This window comes from Microcebus murinus, chromosome X (genome assembly GCF_040939455.1).
Source record: "Microcebus murinus isolate Inina chromosome X, M.murinus_Inina_mat1.0, whole genome shotgun sequence".
Lineage (NCBI taxonomy): Eukaryota > Metazoa > Chordata > Mammalia > Primates > Cheirogaleidae > Microcebus > Microcebus murinus.
The window spans coordinates 11,390,978-11,399,751 of NC_134136.1; positions in this window are offsets into that span (position 1 = coordinate 11,390,978).

Genomic DNA, 8,774 nt, shown 5'->3' on the forward strand with positions numbered 1-8,774 from the left:
TTTAGACTCTGTTAATGTTTTTCCTTGTGTACACTGCCTAGTAAAAGCACAGATCTACATGATTTCCTTTGTACATATGAATTCCATTTCATAATATTAATTCAACACTCCAGGCAGTGCATTTCTAAGGGATTATTCCACATCCCTGAAGTGGATAAAGCCACTTGGACTAAGGCTTTAAAATACCCCCTAAGGTGCTCTATCATTACCCAGAAACATTGGCCTGCTATAAGTTATTGCTTAATTTTTATATTTTTACTTTAAATAATAAAAAAAAATACTGTCTTGTTCTTAAAAATTCTAATCTCAATTACCGCATGCATTTCAGGACAGTAGAACAAACGTGAATAAAATGATTTTCTTATATCCTTTCTTTTTTTTTTAATTTTTTTTTTATTTTGGCATATTATGGGGGTACAGATTTTAAGGTTTCAATAAATGCCCATTTCCCCCCCTCCCCCCAAAAGTCTGAGTCTCCATCATGACCATCCCCCAGATGGTGCACATCTCACTCCTTATGTATGTATATACCCACCCCCCTCCCCCCTCCCCCCTCCCCCCTCCCACCTGCCCAATACCCTATTATTGTAGTACTTATGTGACCACTTAGGTGCTGTTCAGTTAATACCAATATACTGGTGAGTATATGTGGTTCTAGTTTTTCCAACTTTGGGAAACTTCACTTAATAGTATGGGTTCCAGCTCTAACCAGGAAAATATAAGATGTGCTATATCACCATTGTTTCTTAGAGCTGAATAGTACTCCATGGTATACATATACCACATTTTACTAATTCATTCTTGCATTGATGGGCACTTGGGCTGTTTCCACAGCCTTGCAATTATGAATTGTGCAGCTATAAACATTCGAGTGTAGGTGTCTTTTTTGTAGAGTGTCATTGGATCTTTTGGGTAGATGCCCAGCAATGGGATTGCTGGATCAAAAGGTAGATTCACTTGTATCGCTTTAAGGTATGTCCATATTGCTTTCCACAGAGGTTGAACTAGTTTGCAGTCCCACCAGCAGTGTAGGAGTGTTCCTCTCTCTCCACATCCACGTCAGCATTTATTGTTCGGAGACTTTTTGATAAAGGCCATTCTCACTTGAGTTAAGTGATATCTCATTGTGGTGTTGATTTGCATTTCCCTGATGATTAGAGATGTTGAGCATTTTTTCATATGTTTGTTGGCCATTCTTCTGTCTTCCTTAGAAAAGGATCAGTTCATGTCCTTTGCCCACTTTTTAATGGGGTTATTTGATTTTTTCTTCCTGATTTTCGTGAGTTCTAAGTATATTGTAGTTATGAGTCCCTTATCAGATGCATAGGATGCAAAAATTTTCTCCCATTCTGTAGGTTGTCTACTTTCATGACTATTTCTTTGGCTGTGCAGAAGCTTTGTAGTTTGATCATGTCCCATTTATTTATTTTTGTTGCAGCTGTGATTGCCTTTGGGGACTTCTTCATAAACTCTTTGCCTAGGCTGATGTCTAGGACAGTGTTTCCAACTTTTTCCTCTAGAATTCTAATAGTTTCATACCTTAGGTTTAAGTCTGTTATCCACCATGAGTTGATTTTTGTGAGAGGTGAAAGGTGTGGGTCCTGTTTTAGCCTTCTACAGGTGGCTATCCAGTTTTTCCAGCACCATTGATTGAAGAGGGATTCTTTTCCCCAGCATATGTTTTTGTCTACTTTGTGAAAGATTAGATGGCTATATGAGGATGGTTTTATATCAGGATTCTCAGATCTTTTCCACTGGTCAATATTCCTATTTTTGTGCCAATACCAGATTGATTTAATGACTACAGCTTTGTAGTATAGTTTGATATCTGGCATATTAATGCTTCCCATTTTGTTTTTGTTGCCTAGAATTGCTCTTGATATTCGGGGTATTCTTTGGTTCCATATGAAGCATAAAATTATTTTTTCTATATCTTTGAAGAATGCTGATGTGATTTTAATAGGTATTGCATTGAATCTGTAGATCAGTTTGGGTAGTATAGACATTTTGATGATGTTGAGTCTACCGATCCACGAACATGAAATGGATTTCCATCTGTTTACATCCTTTGCTATTTCCTTCCTGAGTGTTTCATAGTTTTTCCTGTAGAGGTCTTTTACCTCCTTGTTTAAGTATATTCCTAGGTACTTTAATTTCTTTGTTGCTATTGTGAAGGGAATAGAATCTTTGATTTGGTTCTCAATTAGATTGTGGTTGGCGTATATGAATGCCTCTGATTTCTTTGTATTGATTTTGTATCCTGAGACTTTACGAAATTCATTGATCAGTACCAAGAGTTTCTTGGTTGAATCTTTGGGGTTTTCTAGATATAATATCATATGATCAGCAAACAGTGAAAGTTTGATCTCTTCTGCCCCTATTTGGATACCTTTAATTCCATTTTCCTGTCTGATTGCTGTGGCCAAGACTTCCAGCACTATATTGAACAGAAGTGGAGATAGTGGGCAACCTAGTCTGGTTCCAGTTCTAAGTGGGAATGCTTTCAATTTTTCCCCATTCAGTATGATGTTGGCTATGGGTCTGTCATAAATGGCTTGTATCATTTTTAGGTATGTCCCTTCCATGCCTATTTTTTTAAGTGTAGGTATCATGAAAGGGTGTTGAATTTCGTCAAAAGCTTTTTCTGCATCTATTGAAAGAATCATGTGGTCTTTGTTTTTGCTTCTGTTTATGTGGTGAATTGCATTTATAGATTTACATATATTGAACCAACCCTGCATCCCTGGGATGAAGCCCACTTGGTCATGATGGATTATTTTTTTGATAAGAGTCTGGATTCGGTTAGCTAAGATTTTGTTGAAAATTTTTGCATCTATATTCATTAGGGATATTGGTCTGTAGTTTTCTTTTTCTGTTGCATCCATTTCTGGTTTTGGAATTAGAGTAATATTCGCTTCGTAACAGGTGTCGGGGAGGTGTCCATTCCTCTCGATGTTGTGGAATACTTTCTGCAAGATAGGTACTAGTTCTTCTTTGTAAGTGTGGTAAAATTCGGGTGTGAAACCATCTGGAGAAGGACTTTTCTTTTTAGGGAGATTTTTAACTGCCGTTTCTATTTCAGCTGTTGAGATTGGTCTGTTCAGGGAATCTATTTCTTCGTGGTTCAGCCTCGGGAGGCTGCGTGTTTCTAGAAATTTGTCCATTTCCTCCACATTTTCTAGTTTGTGTGCATAAAGATTTTTGTAGAATTCATAAATTATATCTTGAACCTCTTTGGGATCAGTTGTGATATCTCCTTTTTTGTTCCTGATGGAGCTTATTAGAGATTTCTCTTTTCTGCTTTTCGTTAGCTTAACCAATGGTGTGTCAATTTTGTTTATTTTTTCAAAGAACCAACTTTTTGTTTTATTAATCTCCTAAATACCTCCCTGTTTTCAATTTTGTTTAATTCTGATTTGATCTTGTTGATTTCACTTCTTCTGCTGGGTTTGGTGTTGGTCTGTTCTTCTTTTTCCAACTCTTTGAGTCCTTTCGTTAGATTGTCTATTTGTGATCTTTTTAACTTTTGGTTATAGGCATTTATGGAGATAAACTTTCCTCTAAGAACTGCTTTAGCTGTGTCCCAGAGGATTTGATAACCTGTCTCTCCATTGTTGTTTTCTTTATAGAATTTTTTTTATTTTCACCTTTATTTCTTTATTTATGAAGTAATCATTTAGAAGGAGGTTGTTTAATTTCCACGTTTTTGTGTAGAAATGTGAGTTTCTGTTAGAGTTGATTTCTAGTTTTATTCCACTGTGATCTGAGAAGGTACATGGTATGATTTTTATTTTTTTAAATTTCTTGAGATTTATTTTGTGTTCTAGAATATGGTCAATCTTAGAGAATGTCCCTTGAGCTGATGAGAAGAATGTATATTCATTGGATTTTGGATAGAATGTCCTGTAAATGTCAGTCAGACCAAATGGTTCCAGGGTTTTGTTTCAGTGCATTATTTCTTTATTGATTTTCTGTTTGGAGGATCTCTCTTGTGCCATCAGTAGAGTGTTGAAATCTTCGGGGATTATGGAGTTCCTATTAATCCACTTGCTTAGATCCAGTAAGGTTTGCTTTATGAAACTGGGTGCACCTAAGTTGGGTGCATATATATTTAAAATTGTTATCTCTTCTTGTTGGACTGTGCCCTTCACCATTATATAATGACCCTCTTTGTCTTTCACTACTTTTGTTGGTTTAAAAACTAAATCGTCTGAAATGAGAACTGCCACACCAGCCTTCTTTTGGCTTCTATTTGCTTGGAATATTGATCTCCACCCTTTTATTTTTAGTCTATATGCATCCTTGCAGATTAGCTGTGTTTCCTGAAGACAGCATATACTTGGCCTGTATTTTATTATCCATTCAGCCAGCCTATGTCTCTTGAGTGGAGAGATTAAGCCATTCACATTTATTGAGAGAACTGATAGGTAAGGTAGATTGCTGTTCTTTCTGTTGGGTTGGATGTTGTTGCTCTGATTTCTCTCTTGAGCCATTGTATTATCTGGCCTTTAATCTTTGGGTTTTGGTTGTTTTTATATTCGTGAGTTTTTATTATGGTGTTCCATGCGTAACACTGTTTTGATTACTTCTTGTAGGGCTGTTCTTGTCTTGGTGAATTCTCTGTGCTTTTGCTTGTCTGAGAATGTCTTTATATCTCCTTCATATATGAATCTTAGTTTTACAGGGAATAAGATTCTAGGCTGGGCATTGTTTTGTTTCAGAAGATTGAGAATGGGACCCCAGTCTCTCTTTGCTTGTAAAGTCTCATTAGAGAAGTCTGGTGTTATTCCTATTGGCTTTCCCTTGTATTTTACTTGCTTCTTCTTCTTACAGCTCTTAGAAGGTCCTCTTTAGTTGATATTTTGTTCAGTCTGATGACTGCATGTCGTGATGTCTTCCTGTTTGTATTGAATCTCCCAGGGGTCCTCTGAGCTTCTTGAACTTGTATATCGAGATTTTTTAGCAAGGCCTGGGAAATTTTCCTCTATTATATCTTCAAATAGCTTGTCCAACCCTTGAGTGTTGTCTTCTTCCCCTTCTGGTAACTCCATGACTCTCACATTAGGTTTCTTCACACAATCCCATATCTCTTTTAGGCTTTGCTCTTTTCTCTTGTTTCACTGCTCTATCTCTGTGACGGATTTATTTAGTTGGAGGGTGTTATCTTCAAGCTCTGAGATTCTTTCTTCTGTTTGGTCTACCCTGTTCTTGATACTTTCCACTGTATTTTATAGTTCCCTGAATTGATTCTTCATTTCCAGGAGTTCGGTTAAACTTTTCTTCATTGTGTCTATTTCTTTAGTGAACTTGTTTTCTAGGTCCTGGAGGCTTCTTGTGGTTTCTTTGTGTTGATTACTGAGTTGTTGTTGCAGGTCGGTGAGTGTTCTTATGATCCACATACGAAATTCCTCTTCTGCCATTTTGGTTGCCTGATTTTTGTTGGTGTACATTTCTAGGGGGCTGTTGCTCCTCTTTGGGGGTGTTTTTTCCGTTGTGTTCTTCATATTTCCTGAGTTCCTTCGCTGATTTCTTCCCATGTCGATCAGTAGTTGTTTCTTTTCTTTAGGTTTTTGTTTGGGTATTCACATGCCTTGTTTAATTTCTGAGCCGTTAGGTGGTGTCTGTGGGTGAGATTCGACCACTCCCTGTATAATGAGTCAGTAGGCGCCGTGTAAAGGCTGTGCAGGAAGTCCTCCCTGTCAGTAGATGGCGTTTGCTTGGAGGAAGAGGCTACGCTGTTGTTTTTGTGTCCTGTTATCAGCTCTTGTTCCTGTAGAGAGGCACTCTAGTGCCTCAGGTGGTGGGTGGGGCCCTGGGACTTCCAGGTGAGTCCTTTTCTCCCCCTCAGTGAGTGCTGGTCTAGGAGAGAGTCTGTGCGAAGCTGGGTTTGGTAAGCCTGCCCTCAGGCACCACCAATGCCGTTAGCAGGGGTCAAAGTTCTGTTTTCTGCTTTTAGGAAAAGCTGTCAGGGAGGGGCTGGAATGGCCCAGCTCACTCAGAAAATCTGTGTGTGGGGGTGGGTATGGACCCGCAGTCTGGAGCAGACCTCATTTCTTTCTACCCTCCCGAACTCCGCAGCTACTCCTGGGTCTCTTCCAGCAGGCCAGACCACACACCACCAGGCCTCTCTGCACTGTGATGCCAATGGGGAGTTTCCCTGTGCAGGAACGCCACCTGGGCTGGGTGTACGGCCTCCTTTTGGGAGGATGGTTGCCCTCTAGGACACTGCTCTGCCCCTGAAAGCACACATACCTCAGTAGGCTATTCACGTATATCCCTCTGTGCCCCAGGCAATTCGAGACCTTGTTGCACGGGATCTGGTCTGCAGGTCTGACCTCTGGGTCCCAGAGTTCAAACTGTATCCCCACCAGGAAGAGCAATGCCAGTCCCAATTCACCCACAGGGAGCCCAAGCTGGGTCTATGTCTCCCTCCCACCTTCTTGATTTCCATTGAGTTTAATTTACATATGTGCACATAAGTGTTGATTGACTAGTTCCAATTTAGTATTGAGTAAATGTGCTGCTAATACCATGGAGTACTACTCAGCCATAAAAATGGTGATCTAGTACCTTTTGTAATATCCTGGATGGAATTGGAGACCATTCTTCTAAATGAAGTATGGCAAGAATGGCTTATTTTATTTAACATGATATCTTCCAGTTCCCATCCATGTTGTGGCAAACCATTCTTTTTTATAGCTGAATAATATTCCATGCTGTATACATATCACATTTTCCTTACCCATTTAACCATTGATGGACACTTAGATTGATTCCATATTTTAGCTATTGTATATAGTGCTTTAATAAACATGGAAGTACAGACTTCTCTTTAATGTTCTGATTTCTTTTCTTTTAGATGTGTAACCGGCAGTAGGAATGCTGGATAATGTGGTAGTTCCATTCTTAGTTTTTTGAAAAAAGGATCCCCTAATACTGTGTATGAACAGTGTGAGAAGCCTCCATCCTGTTTTTCCTAGTGGCTATACTAATTTACTTTTCCATCAACAGTGCATGGGAGTTCTCCTTTCACCACATCCTCACCAATATTTGTTATTGCCTGTCTTTTGGGCAAAAGCCATTTTAAGTGGGGTGAGATGATATATCTCATTGTAGTTTTGATTTTATTTTTCTATTGAGTAGTGACATTAAGTATTTTTTTCACATACTTTTGTAATTGTATGTCTTCTTTTGAGAAATGTATATTCAGGTCTTTTGCCCATTTTAAAATGAGATTTTTTTAAATGTCCTATTGAGTTGTTTGAGCTTCTTATATATTCTGGTTATTAATCAATAATTTCAGAGAGTTAGCTGTCTACTGTTTTTCTTTTGTCTTGTTGTACACATTTCTGGTTTGTCTGAATTATTTTTATTTTTTTTTATTTCAGCATATTATAGGGGCACATATGTTTCAGTTACATATATTGCCTTTGCACTGCCCGAGTCAGAGCTTCAATCATGTCCATCCCTCAAATAGTGTGCACCACACCCATTAAATGTGAATATACCCGTCCCCTCCCCCTCCTCCCACCTGTCCAACACACTGAATGTTACCACTATATGTGCACATAAGTGTTGATCAATTAACACCAATTTTATGGTTAGTACATGTGGTGCTTGTTTTTCCATTTTTGTGATACTTTACTTAGTAGAATGGGCTCCAGCTCTATCCAGAATAATACAAGAGGTGCTATATCCCTCTCGTATTTTGTGACTGAGTAGTACTTCATGTTATACATATACTATATATATATATACATATATATATATATATTTTTTTTTTTTGAGATAGATTCTTGTTCTGTCTCCCTGGGTAGAGTACAGTGACATCATCATAGCTCACTGCAACCTCAAACTCCTGGGCTCAGGTGATCCTCCTTCTTTAGCTTCCCAAGTAGCTGGGACTAGAAGTGTGCACCACTATGCCCAGCTAATTTTTATACTTTTAGTAGAGATGAGGTCTTGCTCTTTCTTGGGCTAGCCTCAAACTCCTGAGATCAAGCAATCCTTGAGCCTCAGCCTCACAGAGTGCTAGGATTATAGGCATAAGCCACTGTGCTAGGCCCCAAATAGCTCTCTTGAGGAAGCATAATGAACTTGAAGATAACACAGAGAACAAATTTAGAATTGTGTAAGAGTAATTTAACAAAAACATTAAAACAATAACAAAATCAAGCAGAAATTCTGGAGCTGAAAAATTTAATTGAAAAACTGAAAAATATATCAGTCTCTTAACAACAGAACTAATCAAGCAGATGAAAGTATTAGTGAGGTTGAAGATAAGCTATATGAAAATATATAGTCAGAGGAGAAGAAAGTAAATTGAATAAAAAGAATGAAGCATGCTTACAAGATCTATACAATAGCCTCAAAGGGGAAAATCTAAGAGTTATTGGCCTAAAAGAGGGTGTAAAGAGAGAGATTGGTGTTGACCTATGCACATTTTTAAAAGTATATTCCTAAATAGTTAATATTGTAGGTGACTCTCTCATATATTGTGCTTACTGCAAGAAACCAGACACAATGGGTAAATTCTTCATGATCCTTTTTATAGGATATTTTGCAAAAGTGAAACTGTAGAGAGGAAGAAAAGATCAGCAATTGTCAAGAGCTAAGGGTGAATAAAGGGTTTGATTGCAAAAAGTAGCGCAAGGAAATTTTATGGTAGGTGATAGAACTGTTTTGTGTCTCGATTGTGGTGATGGTTACATGACTCTCTCCATTCGTCAAAAGTCATAGAATTCTACAAAAAAAATCAAAGAATTTTTCTGTAC